The sequence below is a fragment of the Tiliqua scincoides genome, chromosome 1 (assembly GCF_035046505.1).
Source record: "Tiliqua scincoides isolate rTilSci1 chromosome 1, rTilSci1.hap2, whole genome shotgun sequence".
NCBI classification, from domain to species: Eukaryota; Metazoa; Chordata; class Lepidosauria; order Squamata; family Scincidae; genus Tiliqua; species Tiliqua scincoides.
This window is the reverse complement of record NC_089821.1, coordinates 303029527-303048946: the sequence shown is the minus strand read 5'-3', so window position 1 is coordinate 303048946 and position 19420 is coordinate 303029527. Positions and strand designations below refer to the sequence as shown.

At 46.0% G+C, this 19420-nt stretch overlaps 1 protein-coding gene and 1 pseudogene across 1 annotated transcript in view; one reads left to right on the top strand and one right to left on the bottom strand.

Annotated features, from left to right (window-relative positions):
* The window catches only part of KIF26A (kinesin family member 26A), a 174225-nt gene that overhangs the window by 118432 nt on the left and 36373 nt on the right, over positions 1-19420 (bottom strand). The gene's annotated exons all lie outside the window — the stretch shown is intronic.
* Positions 13205-13321, top strand: LOC136637992 (5S ribosomal RNA; annotated as a pseudogene).

Sequence of the window (19420 nt, the reverse complement as noted above, 5' to 3'; positions counted from 1 at the left end):
AAGCGCCCTACAGGTAGACCACAGCTGCAATACAAGGACATCTGCAAGAGGGATCTGAAGGCCTTAGGAGTGAACCTCAATAGGTGGGAAACCCTGGCCTCTGAGCGTCCTGCTTGGAGGCAGGCTGTGCAGCATGGCCTTTCCCAGTTTGAAGAGACACTTGGCCAACAGACTGGGGCAAAGAGGCAAAGAAGGAAGGCCCATAGCCAGGGAGACAGACCAGGGACAGACTGCACTTGCTCCCAGTGTGGAAGGGATTGTCACTCCCGAATTGGCCTTTTCAGCCACAGTAGACGCTGTTCCAGAACCACCATTCAGAGCGCGATACCATAGTCTTTCGAGACTGAAGGTTGCCAACAGTTCTGTGGGAGGACTAGATTCCATCTTCATATGTAGAGCTACCAGTTCCTCACCTGGATACAGCACCTACACCTAAATTCTCCCAAAAAGCAGGAGAGGATGCCACTGCTGCAGCTTTTCCTTTTGCACTTCTCTAGCATGCAAGAGACAAGCCTCCCCCCAAGCGAGCAGAAGGGGAGGGTGGACAATGGGGCCAGTGGAGCAGCAGAATGGAAGACACAGAAGCTGCATCTTCTCCCACTACACCAGAAGATTTTCAAGACAGCCTCCAGGGAAAGATCTGATAATCCTATTTCCAAAGCAAAGGGACTTCTGAACCCTTGCCAAGTAACTGGGAAATAAGCAAGGAGGTTCACAGAGGATTCATGAGGAAGTCTGTTAAACCCATATCCAAACTCATATCCAAAACTACATCATGACAGTTCACCATTATGTGCATTGCCCTCACCCTGAGCAGCAGTTCAGCAAGGCTATGACTGCAGGTAAAGTTCCACCCAGTTTCATTAGAAAACTCTACCCACATGGAGTTTTCCATCACATAGAAAAAGACAACCGGGCCTGGTATGATGTCATTCAACTACAGGTTTAAACGCAGTTTCCCCACAGTCATACTGTCATTGAGAACAAGGAAAAAGTCAACATTACAACTTCTATATTGTGTGCAAGTTGTTTGTGGGGTTTCCCCCCCCCTTTTTTTTAATAGTACAGTAGTGATTTACTGGAAGCCCTTGCTTACTTTTTATTCTACAGTTTTTCCAAGGAACACTGAAGTATGACAAAGATCATTTGACTCAGTGGCACAGCTGCAGAGGGTGCAAAGCACTAAGTTTTGCAGGGAGCCTCACCACAGTGTGCAAGCAGCTCCTCTCCATTCCCTTCAGAGATATTCTGGATGGGGGGGGAGCAAACCCAAGGTGAATGCCTCCATTTTCCTCCCCCAACCAGAATGGGTGCAAAGGGGGGGAGGGGTAACTTGCATGCTGCAGTAGCTCCCTGCGAAACTTTGTGTTTTGCACCCCTTCTAGCTACGCCACCGATTTGACCCACTATAAACAGGCCCAATTGTTAATATTTTCATTCTTCCTTCTTTGAAATATCACTTGTAGAGCTTCATACAAAACCGATCCCAGTACAATCAGACAAAACTGATCCCAGCACAAACAAGGATAGAGCCATTCCAGGATCAATATTTTGCAATCTGTAGATATGCTTGGACAACCACAGAGAGAGAGAGAGAGAGAGAGAGAGAGAGAGAAGATGAAACAGAACCGCACTTGCTGGCCTTGCTTCTAAATTTTTCTTTTTTAGTTCCCCTTTTCTTCAGTCATGGAACTCATGTGTGGTTTCCAGGCAATTACCCATCCAGGTCTTGCCAGTAGTGTAGCTAGAGGGGGGGCAAAGCAGTAAGTACTGCAGGCGCCACGACACATCATGTAAACAGCCCTGCCCACCTGCTGTTGGAGACATTCCCAGCAGTGTCTCCTGCAAATTGCCGATGTTGCCTGGAATGGCTCCAAAGGCAAGTGGGAGGGCCACTTCCATAGCACGTTGTGGCACCTGCAGTACTTATTGTTTTGTCCCCACACACACACACACACACACACACACACACACACCCGAACTATGCATTTTTGGGTCTTGATCAAACCCAAAATGGCTTAGTTAGAACATAAGAACATAAGAACAGCCCCACTGGATCAGGCCATAGGCCCATCTAGTCCAGCTTCCTGTATCTCACAGTGGCCCACCAAATGCCCCAGGGAGCACACCGGATAACAAGAGACCTGCAAGGCCTCTTGGGAATTGTAGTTAAGAACATAAGAACAGCCCCACTGGATCAAGCCATAGGCCCATCTAGTCCAGCTTCCTGTATCTCACAGCGTCCCACCAAATGCCCCAGGGAGCACACCAGACAACAAGAAGACCTGCAAGGCCTCCTGGGAATTGTAGTTAAGAACATAAGAACAGCCCCACTGGTTCAGGCCATAGGCCCATCTAGTCCAGCTTCCTGTATCTCACAGCGGCCCACCAAATGCCCCAGGAAGCACACAAGACAACAAGAGACCTGCATCCTGGTGCCCTCCCTTGCATCTGGCATTCTGACATAACCCATTTCTTTGAGACCTTCCCTTATATCACTGACATAACCCATTTCTTTGAGACCTTCCCTTGTCACAGGAACCCAAGAACTATTGGCATTAAAACACCTCTTCCAAACTGATTTTCAGGCAGACCAAATTCCAGCATGGGAAGAGAAAGAGAGCATGCACTTTGACTGCAGAAAGATCCAACTTCAGTTTCCAGAATTTCCAATTAAAAGGGATCTCAAGGTCAAATTAGACGCCGTCATGTCTAGCTCCAATCTTACTACGTAGCACATTTGGGAATAACACTTGCCCCAGGCCTTGGAGGAGACTGCCTATCAGATGCCGCCTAGATTAGCCCAACTCTCAGTAGGGCAGCTTCATCGGTTCACCCCTCTTTCTGAAATTAAGCCAGCCAAATTTCACCTCTCACAGCCCTGCAATGAAATATTTTTGCATGGTGTGTGTTAGGGAGAGGGGGGGTTATTAGTTTTTCCTTTTTTTTAATGTCAGTCTGGCAACCCAGCACTGTTCCAATGTGTTTAAGTTACTCAAAAGCCTCTTGATCACTTTCATGTGCATTGGTGGTCTCCTGTAAAGTTGTGAAGTTATACATGCCGGTTGTAAAAAAAAAAAAAAAGAGCTCTGCTATTGGAATGTGGGCTGCACTGAGAGCAGGAAATGAGAGCAATCTGGTATCTTTACATCTCAGACGCCTGTCAGTAACTTGATTGCTGAAACATCCTCTCCTCTTATCTTGCTCTGGGGAGTCCCCCTTCCAATGACTTGCCTTGTAACCTCAAGCCATGCTGGGGGTGGTGGTGGTGAGGTGGGGAAGCTAATCTTTCCAAGTAATAGGTGAAGAGGCAGGGAATTTCAGCAAGCTATTGTAAAGTTTATTTAGGGGGAAGGAAAACAAAATAAAAGCAGTGAGCGGCTGTGGTTTTAAAGTAATTAAAGACACCAGCAAAGCCCAGAACCCCAAAGAGATCAGTTATCACACTGAAATGTAAAGCAAAAAAAAAAAAAAAAACACACAGAAAACCAGACTACTTTGGGGGGAAAAAATAGTAATTACCATCTTACAAAATATTACTTTTAATCTCCTTTTCTTTACGATCTAATTAAACAGATATTTTACTTTGCATTTGCAAAATGTTTCTCCCCCCTTAATTTGATTCAATTTTAGCATTCCACGTATTCTATAAACTACATGCCCAAAGTAGTCAGTAATTTTATGACTTTTAATTTGTATGTTTATTGTTGGTTTTAACTAAGCCTTGCATTATTTTTCCCCCTCCCCGTTCCATGACTTACTGTAACTTTTTATATCACTGATTCCACCACCACCACCACCACCACCCAGTTCTGCTCATAGAGAAATACTGTCAAGCTTCCGCGCAATATCCATTTATACTCCTTTATCTATATCGCAGTGCTGTCATTTATAGCTCGTGCATTTGGAAAAAAAAAATAACCATAAAGCCACTGCCATCTTTAAAGCTAACCTGCTGTGTTTTCAAATGCCTCTCTCCAAATTTGCATTGTCGTAAAAGGCTCAGACAGAATCCTCTGAGAAGACAGAATTTTTAAATAAGAGTCTCAAGGTTTTCTATTTTAAACTGCTCCCTTCTCTGAGCCTAGGGAAGGGGAATGCTCAGCTGGGTTTAAATGCTGTAACCCACACCACAAATTCTACCCCAGATGGTATTAAAAGATTGCAATACTTGTGTTCACTTTTTTTTTTCATGGGGGTTTAACAGCTGAGGAAAGAGTTGGACAAATTGTTTTGGAGACTGAAGTCCACTGCTTAAGCTCTGAGAGACAGACGGAGGGCTAGTTTCACACTTGCTCCTGATGGCAGAGGGCTGGTGAAATTTCACTACTAATTTTATCTGTTGCTTATAGTTTACTATGGTTCTGTCTTATTGGCTGGCTGGCCCCTGCATCAGCCTATCCAAGTATTTAAATCATTATCTGAAGTTTCTTATGGGTTCTCTGTCATAACAGCTATTTACAGAACCCTCTCACCAGAGAGACTCACCTGGCACCGACTTTGCAATTGGATACTCTGCTGTATCCATAACAGCCAACATATCCAACTGTGGCTTGATATCCTGGTTTGTTCTAACTCTCATTTGGTAACAAACTGCAGAACTGAGGTTTCTTCTTAAATTGTTCAGTAAAGCGTTTGCTCTCCTCTTCTCACACACAGAGGGAAAGGGACAATTCAAGCACACACATCTCTTAGGTTCAATCTCTTCGTGGAAAATCCATGCCTTTCCATTACCCGCACCACTACTGTGGGGCCACTGCATGGATTACTTTGCAGCAGACAGCACCGCATGCACGTAGTACACAAAAGCGCCAGGTCATTGTCTCAGCGCATTGCCTGAGGGCACTTGGCATGGCCACCTTGCTGAAGCTAAGAATGTATATGTGTGAATGGGTGATGACTGCCTGAGGAAACCTATACATGTAGCTTTGAGTTCCATGATGGCAGAAAAGCAGGATATAAATCAAAACATACCTGGTCAGGTATCCCCTCAGGTCTCTCCAGGATTCAAACCAAGACTTGAATCCTGCAAGAATTTTGGCCATTCTCTACCTGGGACATTAATACATAAATCAAATAGTCCAGTGGTTCTCATACATTTTAGCACAGAGACCCACTTTTTAGAATGACATAACCCACCAGAAGTGATGTCATTAACCTGGAAGTGATGTCATGGCCAGAAGTGATATCATCAACTTGGACTTCAAACCTAAGCCACGATCAGCCAAAGGTCCCATTATACTTGTGCAGTTATTTTGCATTGCTTGGAATTCAAACATTCCAGGCTGAACAAGAAATGCAGAAGACCAAAAGAAAACTGGAGCTCATTTCCTAAATGAGCCGCATTCACCTAAAAAGGCAAAATGTATTAACGTCTTTTTCACTTGCCTGTTTTATGACTTCCTTTAGTATGTGAGCCTTCAAAAGACATAAAGGAAGAGATCCTCATTCAGGCAGAGGTGGCTGCCCATTTCTGCTCCTCCCATAAGCCGCAAAACTGCCACATCAGAGCAAGCCAGTTAGACTGGCACTTTCATTCTTCCTCCAGGAGCAATGTAAGCCTACATTCATCCTCCATGCTAATTAGAGTGTCACAGCTACAGCGTTAACTGCTGTACCAGGAATGCCATGTTCACACAGGCATGCAAAGCATCCCGAGGGGTAATTTAGACTGTGAACCATTTCCATCCGATCCTGGAAGAGTGGACTATTGTTTTCTTATTTACAGAACTGATTGCTCTCCCTTCCTATAAGGAGCTCAAAGCAGTACACACGGGGTTTGGGAGAAGTCTCTCATTCATATACAGGCTGGGTCCAGGTATGCTTAGCTTCAGACACAGAACCACATTAGATCTCTCAACATCATTCCCTAAACCAGTGATTGTCAACCTTTTTCATTACACGGCACACTAACAAGGCATTAAAATTGCCAAGGCACACCATCAGGTTTTGGACAATTGATAAGACACACCATGCTGCCAGTGGAGGCTCACATCCCTATTGGCCCTGCTAACAAATGACCTCCCCACCCCTCCAAATTCCTGTGGCACACCTGTGGACCACTCACGGCACACCAATGTGCCACAGCACAGTGGATAAAAATGGCTGCCCTAAACTCTCATGGCTGAAACAGACATGAAATTAAAAGTGACAGAACCCCTGTGTCCCAGGCAAATGAATCCCGGTCATTGGCGTCCCTAGACATTTGCACCCAGTTTTTGCCATCCAGGACATTTATGCCCCAATATATGTATATTTATATTAGATGTACATTTCATTTTTAAAACACAAAGGTGGGGTTAGGGTTAAGAATGGGATAAGATGCTTAGCATGTATGAGATTTGTTGCCCAGTTATAGTGGGATGCAAATAATACAATCGTCTAGGGCAGTGTTTCTCAAACTATGGGTCAGGATCCACTAGGTGGGTCAAGAGCCAATTTCAGGAGGGTCCCCATTCATTTCAATATTATATTTTTAATATATTAGACTCAATGTTACCATGATATGTGAACTGCATTTGGGGAAATGTTACAGATCTGTACTTTTAACAAGCTACTGTCTATATTCTTTTAACAATGTTAATAAATGGGACTTACTCCTGTGCAAGTGTGGGTAGGATTGCAGCCTAGGATTGTTAAAAAAATTTCCTGCTTGATGATGTCACTTCCGGTCATGACATCACTTCTGGTGGGTCCTGACAGATTCTCATTCTAAAAAGTGGGTCCCGGTGCTAAATGTATGAGAACCTAGGGTGCAAATACCCTTGTACCGAAGCTAAATGAATCCTCCTGTCTTTTTGGAGGGGGGGAGGAGATTAGAATAGGAGGCATATTGGCAGGATCAGCATCAAACCTTAGTATGAGGGGAGGGAGTATTTAACCCCTTTCCTACACAGTGCAGTTCCAACAAAAATCACCCATCTAGTGGTGTTTCCCCTAACAGCATCTTCAGGGGGGCAATTTTCATCAATACTCTAGCACAAAGAAATTAGACAACCCCCAAAAAACCTGTTGCTGTCTCAGTGCTCAACTGATAGAAACTGGAAGGCTTTTTGCCGCTCAACAGACTACGCAGGAATTCAACAGGTCCTACTTATCAATGCATCTTCAGGCTGTGATAGGCTCAACTGTTGGAACTTCTGCCTGTGGTACAGCTGTTGAAGGCACAGGAGGTTTATAAAGCTTGCATACTGCAAATTAGCTTCATTGTGGCTGCCAAAAGTCTGTTTTATGTGGACAATAAACAAGTAGAATGGATGGTTTATGGACCAGAGATGTCTCCAAGTTCCACAAGATAACCAACCAGCTACTGTTCTTTAATTCTATGACTAGATGATTGGCACTATGTATGTTACAACTGTCAACAAAGCAGAGATCAGATCTTCCTCTTCCCCTCTTAACATGGTCAGAGTTCCACTGTTGCCACTGACCTTGACAGCTAAGGGTTGTTGAAATAAAAAACAGAAGGAAGTTGGGGGTACTGGGGAGACCAGGCGCAGAGAAAGCAAAAACAAGATTTGGGAACTGGGGACGGGGTTATCTTCCAAACTATTTGAGCCTGGGCAGATCCTACCCATCTCCAAAATATAACCATAGTATTCTAGGTGGCAAATACTTTTCCCAGGGCCATCCACAGCTTTAATGTATTTTTAAAAAAACAGCTGAAGCTGGTACATATGTTGGCAAACCTTCAGTCTCGAAAGACTATGGTATCGCGCTCTGAAAGGTGGTTCTGGAACAGCATCTAGTGTGGCTGAAAAGGCCAATCTGGGAGTGACAATCCCTTCCACACCGGGAGCAAGTGCAGTCTGTCCCTGGTCTGTCTCCCTGGCTATGGCCCTTCCTTCTTTGCCTCTTAGCCTCAGACTGTTGGCCAAGTGTCTCTTCAAACTGGGAAAGGCCATGCTGCACAGCCTGCCTCCAAGCAGACCGCTCAGAGGCCAGGGTTTCCCACTTGTTGAGGTCCACTCCTAAGACCTTCAGATCCCTCTTGCAGATGTCCTTGTATCGCAGCTGTGGTCTACCTGTAGGGCGCTTTCCTTGCACGAGTTCTCCGTAGAGGAGTTCTCCATAGAGGAGAGCTGGTACATAAATGCATTACAAAGCTACACATCATGTTGTCAGAGGACAAACATGGACAAAGTTTCACATGGCCCATATTATTTCCAGGCAAAAATTCCATTATGGAAAGTTCCTGGGACAATTTTGAGTACATGCATCCATTGTCAGCCACAGTGTAAGGTCAAAAATGGGTTTTTGGAAGCAACATCTATGAGAAATCAATAGGCTCACAACTATCCTTCACATAATCGCCATCTTGCTGGACATTTAGCATGGATGCCAAACCCAGTTGTGCAAAGAGTGTATCATCAAGTTTGGCCCCTGCACTGGTTGCTATCCTGAAAGTCTTCTTCAAGTTGACCTGCACAGGTTACCACGTTCACCATTGTCCAGCAACCAGAGGCTGGAACATAATGAGTACAACTTCAGAAAGGATTTGGCTGCTAACAAACCGTTTCCAAAACAAATGGAAAGCCATTTACTGGGAGGTACCAAACGTGACGACAAGCGAGTGGAATGAAGAAAATGAGCCCATCCAGCATCTTCTCCCCAGAGCGCTACCCCGCAGGATTTCATGGCATCTCCATGAAGAATTTGCCGAGTAAATACATAGCTCAGCTGACCTCGAGATATTTCAGTAGATGCTTGCAAGATGAACAGATACGATGTCCAAGACAGTGCATTTTCCATCACACACACGCAGCAGGTGGACCGAGGAATCGAAACAGCTAATATATCTGAAGGAAAATCTGGGATGGTGGTTCAAAATGCCTTTCTAAAAAAAATTGAAAATCCAAATCCTCTGGCTATTCCTTAATAAAAATAGAAATCTTTCACTCACCGGAACACAAATATGCCATTACAAATTGTCAGTGAAGTTAGATTCAAATAAAACAATGTATGCACTAAACATTTTCTCATTTGGAAGGTCAACAAGACAGAATATATTTCTCTAGAGAGAAAATTCTGTAATTCCAGATGGAAGCTCCAACCTGGGTTTGACACAACATGAACAGGGGGCACATTGAGTAACCCCCTCCAAGAGTGCCATGACTCAGTATGCCACCGGATACCATCTCGGGTATGGCACGTCTGTGCTACCAAAAAAACCACCAAACTCTTACTGTGCTCCTTGCACAGTGCCATCAAGCACAGAACTGTGGAACTTCCTGTTTTATTTACAAAGACAATGCAAACTCCCTGTAAATAAAACCAGAAGTCCCACCCTTCTTTGTCTGATGATGGGAGAGGAATGATCTGCTTCTCACTCAAAGGAGCAGAAAGCAGATAACTGCAGTATGAATCAGTGGCTTGCATTGGTGGTGAGTTGGAGGGAGGGGAAGTAGTGGTGGTGGCAGACTTGGGGGTGAAAGGCACCCAAAATCCTCCACCCCCTTGGACCACTCACAGACTGCAACCCAACCCACATCAGCTGGCTTCAGGTATGGGCCAGCCCTGCCCCTCCCCTACTCACAGCAATGTTCTAACTCTGGTCCTGGATTGATACGAACCAAGAACTCAGTGAGCTGCTTTGTACTGAGCCAGACCACTGGACCCTCTAGCTCTGTACATTCTACACCAGTGGTTCTCAAACTTCCTGAGAGCTTTACTCCCAGGGGAGGGGCGAGGGAAGCGTCAGGATTGCGTCACTGCCCTCACCCCCTCCTCCGCCCCTGAAAGGGACCAGGGGAGCTTTACATGAGCTCGTGCGTCACAACCCACCAGTTTGAGAACCACTGTTCTACACTGATTGGAAGCAGCTCTCCAGGATGTTAGGCAAATGTCTCTTTCCCAGCCCTATCTTGAGATGCCAGAGACTGAACCTGGGAACTTTTGCATGCAAAGCAGCTGCTCTGCCACTGAGCTACACTCCCCAGCCCACTCCCAATCTGGCACACTGTAGTTTGCACTTGCCTTGCAAACCAGAATCCAAACTTAGAATCAAACCCTGGTTTCCAAACCTGATTTGCAGACAATCGTACAAACCGCAGTTTGCCAGTTAAGACAAAACAGCAAACGATGGCTTGACTCAGAACAAGATCAGAGGCAGGGGATGGCCATACAAGAGGGGAGAATGAAGGGAACACACAGGACTCAAACTCCTGACTGCTTGTTCATGTAATGCCAAACCAGGTCATGGAGTTTTGGATGAATCACATCTTGATGACAAAAACGGCCCAAACCAACTGCTATGGTGAATCTTAGCCTGTCACCAGCCCATACCACTCTCCAGTAACGCCTAAAAAAAACACTGTGTGATGAACGTTTCCCCAACCCATTCTCCACTTCATTGGCTGTCACTGGCAGAGGAAAAATTTCAGCATCACTTGTCTCTTACAAAACATTACTAGGGAGACATGGGCCAAAAGCATTGGGGGTCTAGTTTAGGCCTAGCTGTCTTGAAAATTTCCAGATGAGGATTGCAAAATGTATGGGATTATCTAAGACTGACCAAGATTGATAGAATGGTGTTCAAGAAACATTTAAATTCTGTTCTAGATTTCCCTTGTCTGTGATTACCATCCCATTGTGCCATACCATTGTGGCCTGAAATATATTTAGCCCTTTCCTATAGGTACAGATCCCTACAGAACTATCTTCAGTGCAAAGGTGAGGCTCTTATTTGTGTCAGAAAGATGGGTGGTGCCCTTTTAAGAGTCAGAGAGGGAGGGGTCGGACAGCCTTTGGGCTAAATTAACGCTGGTGTTAATGCTGATCTCTGACAAATGGTGTTTTTAACTGTGTTGTTATCTGATCAGTGAGTCGCTGTGACCGTGCTTTTTCTTCCAGCACTGACTGATTTTGTTTTTTAAGTTTGACAGCTATTTTAATTACCATTACTATCTGCAGTTCTAAGTTGTTTTTAACAAAAATAAAACAAGAAATACACTAGTAAAGTAGATGGGAACTCGTCAGGTGACTCAAGTCCGAGTCATGAAAATCAGCATTTTTCGTTGACTCATGTACACTCGAGTCACATCTTTGGAAGACTCAACAAAACACTCAAGTCAAGGGCCCCTGACTTGGCACTCGATGCCTATGCGTGCAGACTTGAGTCTGCCTGTGAATGGGTGTGTTTGCTTACTGTTTTTGTGGTGTGAAAAACCTCGTGGGGCCATCATTCAGACCAGGTGAGCAGCAGGGAAGTTCCAGAAACGAGGCAGGAAAGGGTAAATGTTTGCTTTTGCATTGGACAGGAGGTGAGAGTGGGCTCTCTCGTCCATCTCTAAAGGAAACAATGGTCATTGGACAAAGGATGGGTGGTCTGATTTGTTTCTTTGGATGAGGGAGGGCAGAAGGAAGAGCCCAAGGGGTTCTTGCCTCAGAATTGTCTGGAGAAACTCGAGGAGGGGGGAGGCAGGAGGGGACTATCTTGCCTATCTCTAAAGGAGATGATGATCATTGGATGAAGGATAGGAGGTCTAATTTGTTTCTTTGGATGAGGGAGGGCAGGAGCCCAAAGGGGTTCTTGCCTTGGAATTGACTGGAGAAGCCCAGAAAACAAGGAGGTGCGGAAGCAGGAGGAAGGTACGTAGCGCTCACACTTTCCAATCGCTTGGCTGCTGTGAGCTCTATTGTTACTGGGAGTGAGGAAGCTCCAGTGAATGACTAGCTGCAGTGGGACTACTTCTGAGTAGAGCTGCAAAGGATTGGATCATGGTGGGAAGCCTCCCAGTTGCCATATGTGACCCTCCTCCCTCTTGCTGCTTCTATCCCCGCTCTCTCGCAGTCTGTCCCTCCTCCTCCTGCCTTGTTTATAAATGGGATGGGGCAGCAGGGGAGTGTTTAAAGAGAACTCTGACACACACACACACACACACCCTGGCAACAGCCCCATTTTTTTCCACTGTTGGGTTTTTAAAGGGAACGATTTGTGACTCGAGTCCTTTTCAGTCATGAAAACGCTCCAAGTGACTTGGAAAGTGCTCCCATAAGGACCCGTTTTTTACTCGAGTCGCAGAGATGGAGACCCGTGACTTGACTCAAGTCAAGCAATGTTGGATTTGCCCTTCCCTGATAAATACCCCACACATACAGAGCACCACCTTCCACATGAACGTGTGGGCCTATCTAGTACAGTGCTAGCTATTGTTCTCCAAGATCCTAGGAAGTCAGGAGCCTTTCCATGTGCTGCTACTCACAACCGTTTCGACTGAAAGCGCCAAGGATTCAACCCGGGATCTAATGCATGAACTCAACCACTGAGTGATGGCCTCTGCCCCACCTTCAGAAAGAAAAGTTCCCAAATACCCAATATACCTACTTCAGCCAATTTTGCTGACAGCTCCTACTGGGGAGGGGGGGAACAGCCCTTAGCCATGACTAACTTCAACTGGACAGGCATCCAATGGTACGATTAACACAAATAAATGAATGCTGGATATTCATGTAGAAAACCCTTTAGATGAGAAAGTCTTCCTGAAAGAGATATATTTCCATATATTTAAAGTTCAAACACCCTCAGATTATAAATATCAGATTAGTGGTGAACATTTCTGCTTTTATGTGGGCTGTCTATTGATTCTTATAAGGACTTCATGCCATAAAGTATGCACAGAATTTAGATGTCGAGTTGAGTTAAAACAGAAATTTCCTCCCACTCTACAAATGGATTTCTGCGGCACTAGATTATGTTGTCTCAAATGTGCAATAAAACACTCTCAGATCCACTCCTTGAAGTGTCTTCCTGCTGTTATGGGTAAATATTCATTATTTTTTTTTAAAAGGAGAACAGCATGTACATTCAGTGCAGCTTGCTAACATGGGGATGATGTAGTCTGACAGCAACAGAAACGACTTCAATTGTGTCTGGAATGTTAAAGCCATTCCTTGATAGAGAAAAAGAGGGAGGGGGGAAGCCTTTTTCTTTTTTCTTTTAATAGTGCATTTGCAAATACAAATCTAATCACCCAAGGGGTGATTTCATCACCACCAAATACAGCACAATGGCCAAAATATAAGAATATAAGCAGAGCCCTGCTGGATCAGACCAGGAGCCCACCTTGCCCTGCATCCTGGTTTTCTCAGTGGCCAAGCAGACTTCAGTAGAAGTCCACAAACAGCACTAGATTGCCACAGACTTCCTCCTTGTATATCCCCAACATCTGGTATTCAATAGCAAGCTGCCTCTGAACAGTAATAATCCTGCAACTGTTACCCTGCACGTGCCCAATCTTGTCTGATCTTGGAAGCTAAGCAGGGTCAGGCCTGGTTAGTACTTGGATGGGAGACCACCTGGGAATACCGGGTGCTGTAGGCTTATACCATGATCTCGGAAGCTAAGCAGGGTCAGGCCTGGTTAGTACTTGGATGGGAGACCACCTGGGAATACCGGGCGCTGTAGGCTTATACCATAGGCTTTCGAGACTGAAGGTTGCCAACCATTAGTGATGTTGCTAAGGGTGGACAGCTGAGGTGGACCGCCCCACGTGCCACACCCTGGAGCAGGAGGTTGATGGGAGCACCACCCAAGCCCCTGCTGAGAGGAGCACTGTGCCGCGCTTGGCGGTGGATAGACCCTCACACCCATCTTTCCCTTGACCAGCCAAAAACCGCAGCCCCCAGAAGCAATTGTTGGTGGTGGTGGTGATGATGATGCAATCATGTCATCACATCCCGCTGAACTACTTCTGGTTGCCGCATGTCACACCTGCACATCAAGCACCAGCGGGTCTGGGCCTGCCACTGCTCACAGCCCCTGCTGCTTGGCATGACACACGGTCGGGGTGCACATGGCAGGAGGGTGACCCTCCCCTGGATGGGGGACACTGTGGCAAAAAAAACCTTTGCAAACACAGGAGTACAGCTGGTGAATTTTCTGTACGCCAGCTGGGAAATTGGGGTTGGGCAGCCTGCATGCTCCTAAGCACCAGGAGACATCCAGCTAATTTGCACTGGAGTGTGTCATTGTGGAACCGCACATGTGCAAAACATCTTTCCATGACCATACATGACGTGAAGAAATGTCAATGCGCAGTTGTAGTCATTGTGACAGAGGCCAGAATTAAGGCTCAGCCATGTGGCTGTCTGGCGAGATAACAGGTGGACTTCCCACCTATTAGATCCACTGAGGTCAAACACATTTCCTTGGTAGACCAAGAATGAGCTAGGACTGGCCAGTGATAAAACTTTTTGGTGCTTGGCCAATCAATGATGAAACCCTCAGGAATGGCAACAGACTCATGGGAGATAGAATGGAATAGTCAGTGGTGCAATGTCAGCTTGCATTCATGGAGAAATGGTCAAGGATAAGTGGTACACAAGATGTAGATGGGAAAGGTGATAATAGCTATTCTTTCCAAAGCATGAGGCTGGATTCTACTGTCCAAGTAGCCCAGAACCTCTTTCAGATAGCAATCAAAAACAGGATAGTTCTGATTTAAAATGAGTGACTTCTTATATCCTCTGTCTCCTTATTGAAATTATGCATCGGTAAAGCAGCTACCACGTTTTCCAGACTCACAAAGAGAGTCTGGTCCAACAAGAAGCTGACGGAACATCACAAGATCCAGGTCTACAGAGCTTGAGTCCTGAGTACACTTCTGTACTGCAGCGAGTCATGGACTCTTCGCTCACAACAGGAGAGGAAACTGAACGCTTTCCACATGCGCTGCCTCCAATGCATCCTCGGCATCACCTGGCAGGACAAAGTTCCTAACAACACAGTCCTGGAACGTGCTGGAATCCCTAGCATGTATGCACTGCTGAAACAGAGACGCCTGCGTTGGCTCGGGCATGTCGTGAGAATGGATGATGGCCGGATCCCAGAAGATCTCCTCTATGGAGAACTCGTGCAAGGAAAGCGCCCTACAGGTAGACCACAGCTGCGATACAAGCACATCTGCAAGAGGGATCTGAAGGCCTTAGGAGTGGACCTCAACAAGTGGGAAACCCTGGCCTCTGAGTGGCCCGCTTGGTGGCAGGCTGTGCAGCATGGCCTTTACCAGTGTGAAGAGACACTTGGCCAACTGACTAAGGCAAAGAGGCAAAGAAGGAAGGCCCATAGCCAGGGAGACAGACCAGGGACAGGCTGCACTTGCTCCCAGTGTGGAAGGGATTGTCACTCCCGAATTGGCCTTTTCAGCCACACTAGACGCTGTTCCAGAACCACCATCCAGAGCGCGATACCATAGTCTTTTGAGACTGAAGGTTGCCAACAACAACATAACCGTTACAAATTCAGGGCTGGTATACACAATACAGCCACTGCATGGAGACTTTTAAAAACCACTCTGGTTGACCAGAGTGGTGTTGACTGTACACTCTGAGAATTGGAAAACCTCTGTATGGGATGAGCAACCATGGGAGTAAGGGAGAGGCTAGCAGGCAGAGAGTTGAGTTTCTTACCCTGCCGCTTGTCTACAGAGATGAATGGTGTGCTCCTGAGATGGTGGCGATATGAGAACAAGAAGGGATAGTGCAGAAACCACAGAGGTGGTTTCCGCGTGTGGGTTATGCCAGTACTCAAATTACAAGGAGACCAGCAGCTTCCAACCCCCTTTACTGGCTCCAAACACAGGCTTCTTGGATAAATAAAGTGTGTGAAGGTTTGTTTTTCCTAAGAAAGATACAGAGAAAGGAGTAACAGGGCACAAAAAGGAAAGGAAGCTGGTTAGAATGACTAGCACTGAACCACCTAACTGCACAGCCACCTGAAGAAATCTCTTAAGCCGGCCGAACAACTACTACTGTATCTGCCGAACCAGCCCACAAAGCAGATGCTGCCGCCGCTGTTGAAATGTTTACATTCATATACGCTGAGATATGCAAAATGCTTAAGCATGTCTGCATATCAGTCTCGGTTGTGATTCCGAGGCTGTGAGCTTTTCACCACAACCGCTGCAAAGACACGGGCTCTCCCCCCACCCAACTTGGCACAAAACATTTTTGAAAGTCTTTCTTTCCTTCCATTTAAGAACATATGGCAAACTGGGTGTAACTATAAGTGACCTGACGCTTTTTCCTGTGTTAACAACAGAACCAGGAAAGAATATCTGCTAGTTAAATAGTCAGCTGTGCGCACTGCCAAAAAAGCCTGGCTAACTTATCATCCAGCATAGGAAATTCCGATCTTGCGTACCAATTAATAACCCAGAAGTGACTGCTTTTTTTCTTTTTTTTTTACAGTCCCAAATTTGATTTACAGAGAGAACTTCCTTTGGGGCCACCCGATATTCCATTAAACAGCATGTGGAAAACTGCACAGGACAGATAGACTCTACAAACCAAAAGGGAAAAAGGATTTTAAAAAAACATACGCACACACACACTCCCCATTGCGCCACCCTAATCACATTTTTGCCTTCCTCCGGGAGATGCACTTTGGAGAGTGACTTCCTCTCCCCGCCCATTCCATCCACCACTCCCGCAATGAACAGACTGGGCACTTAATCAAACCGGCAACAACAACAGGAACTAGCAGCTTCTAGCTACAATGGGATCAAAATATTTTCATGCACTGACACCCTGGCCGATTCACTGTCCTTGAAAGCTCTGCTTTAATCCACTTCTGTCCTCCTAGAGCAAAAGCCATTAACGAAAGTGACTCCTCTTCACCCTGAAACATCTGATATTAAAAAGTCACTGCTTTTTAATGATCACCCCAATCAGTGCCAGGCACTCAGAGCTGCAAGAGGCAGCTGAACAGTGGGACAGCTGAACACCAAGAAGAAGAGAAAATTATATGGCTGTATGTAAAATAAAATCCAGGCTGAAACAATCTTAAGATCTTAAAAGCAATCACTCTAGTTGAAAATGCATTGTTTGGGGTCACGCTGCCTCAAGGATTTTGGCATCCCAAAATATTGCAAGCAACATACAATATTTAGCACCCAAAAGCAAACCAAAAAAAAAGAGAACATACATAATCCTATAATTTGGAATAAGCCCACACAACTGCTTGTTAGTAAACTCAAGACAGACAGACGAATGTACCTCTTCCAACACAACATGTGATTCATCTCTGGAGTTCACTGCCACAGAATGTTCATAGCCACTGGCTTAGATGGCTTAAGCAGGGGTAAGGCACATGCCGGAAAGACAAACCTATTGGCAGACAGACCTATCGTGGCAGCTATATGGAACCTCCATTTCTAGAATCAGTAAACCTCTGAATGCCACATGCTTGGGAGCAGGGTAAGGATCTTGCCTTCACTCCCTGCTTTTGGGCTTCCCAGGTAGATCTGGAAGAGCATGGTGGAAAGGAGGAGGCTGGACTAGGTGGACCTTTGGACTAATCCAGCAGGACTCTGCTTATGTCAGGGGTGCTCAATAGGTGGATCGCGATCTACCGGTAGATCGCGAGGCAAAATGAGTAGATCGCGGAGTGCCGACCCCCCCTCTTCAGGTGCCTCTGGGAGGAAACGCCGGGAGTAAGGCCCATTGTACTCAATGGGGCTTACTCCCAGGTAAGTGTGGCTAGGATTGCAGCCTCACAGCCTAATCCTAGGCATGTCTACTCAGGAGTAAGTCCTGTTATAATCAGTGGGGCTCAAGGTACACCAACATACATTGTACACATAAATGTTATATGTTATGATGGCGCGAACATTGTAAAAAAAACTCTGGTAGATCTCCGGGCCTTGCTGGGTTTCAAAGTAGCTCTCGAGCCAAAAAAGTGTGAGCACCCCTGGCTTATGTTATTGTGGGCTGAAGCACACTCAGCAGTGTGCTTCTGGAATTCCACTATTGTGAATTTCTTCGGCAAGGTTGCCAGACCATAAACTACTATTTGAAGAAGCTGAAAAGCACCTCACTCATCACAGTATGGAAGTGATTTAACAACCCTGCAGTTGTAAGGGTAGTTCCTTTGTTTTCAAAGTAAACTGGGAGTCTGGAAGAATGACAGCTACTGTGCTCTCAGTTCAGCGATAGCGTTAAGTGCAGAAAGAACATTTCAAAGGAACTGCTTGAACTACAGGGCTGAATAGGTTCTGCGGCTGACTCCACGGACAAAAAACCCTTGGGACAGCAGGAGGAGTGCAAATCACGTACTGTCCACTAACGGTTTAGGACAGAGACACTAAAGTGCCAACCCCCCCCCCCAGCAATATTCAGCAACCTGCCCAGAACGAGCGACAGAAGTTACCTCAATATGCATCATTCGGCCTGCAATTACAAAGACGGGGCAGAGCATCATGCCATACACCTGGCTATCACTCTGACATCTGTTTGGCTTTATGGGTTCATAAGTTGGACCAAAGAGAACTATAACCAACTTTATGGATTGAGCATGTAAAAAAAAACAACAAAAAAAGACAACATGTTACATTTGATTGCTTAACACAAAAAACAAAAAACCAAACATAAAAAACCACCCAAAATTAAAAACTCATATAAAACCCCATGCAATATTCAAAATACTTGACGTTGCCCTCATTTTACAACAAGCCAGATGCACCCAAACAGCCTTCAAGCCACAGCAGAGGAAGGATTTTATTGTCAACCGAGGAGCACACCATAAAACCAAAAATGAATGCAGAGTCTGAACCATCACAGTTGTGCTGAGCATATTTTTAGGCATATGGGAACTTTATAATGGCCATTGGGGATGAAGAGCTCAGACTATACAGCAGACACTGGATTTAAGATGTTTCCCATAAAACAGCATTCCATTGGAGACAGAGGAGGAAAATGGAAAATTAACCTTGCAATTGCCATAACCTCCGCTTACCTCCACCCTTACTCAAAAGCTAGACACAGGAAAGAGTTTCTGAAAACACTGGGAATGGTTTGAGACATAATGGTGTATTCACAGAGCAGTGGCGTACCTGGGGAGGCAAGGGGGACAAATGCCCCGGGCACCAGGCTGGGGGAGTGGCGCTGCACCACCATCCACCCCTCATAGCGCCCCCACCCGCGCCACCCAGGGCCTTTTGACCAGAGGTGTTTTGAGGGCTGGGAAAACAGTATGCTGCCTCCCCGATCCTCTGAAGGCCTTGTAAAGCTCTTGAAGGGCCAGCAAACAACACTTCTGGTTTCATGGAGAAAACCAAAAGTGATGTTTTTAAGCCCTTAGGCCTTCTGAGGGCTGGAGAGGCTTCCACAGCCTTCAGAATGCCTTCTATGGGTATTAAAAAGGTCACTTCTGGTTTCCTCCATGTAACCGAAAGTCTTTTTCAGCCTTCTGAGACCTTTACAAGGCATTCAGAGGTTCGAGGAGAGTGTGGACTGCCTCCCTGGGCCTCCAGAAGGCGGAGGTGGCAGCCCACAGGGGGGGGCAGCCTGGCAGGCAGCAGCATCAACCTGGGGGGGCAGCGTCTGCAGTCTTGGCCCCAGGCAATACCTGGGCCAGGATGGCCACTGACACAGAGCTCTTTTAGCATACCGCCTGCTTCAGACAAATGTTTGTTTTCTTCAG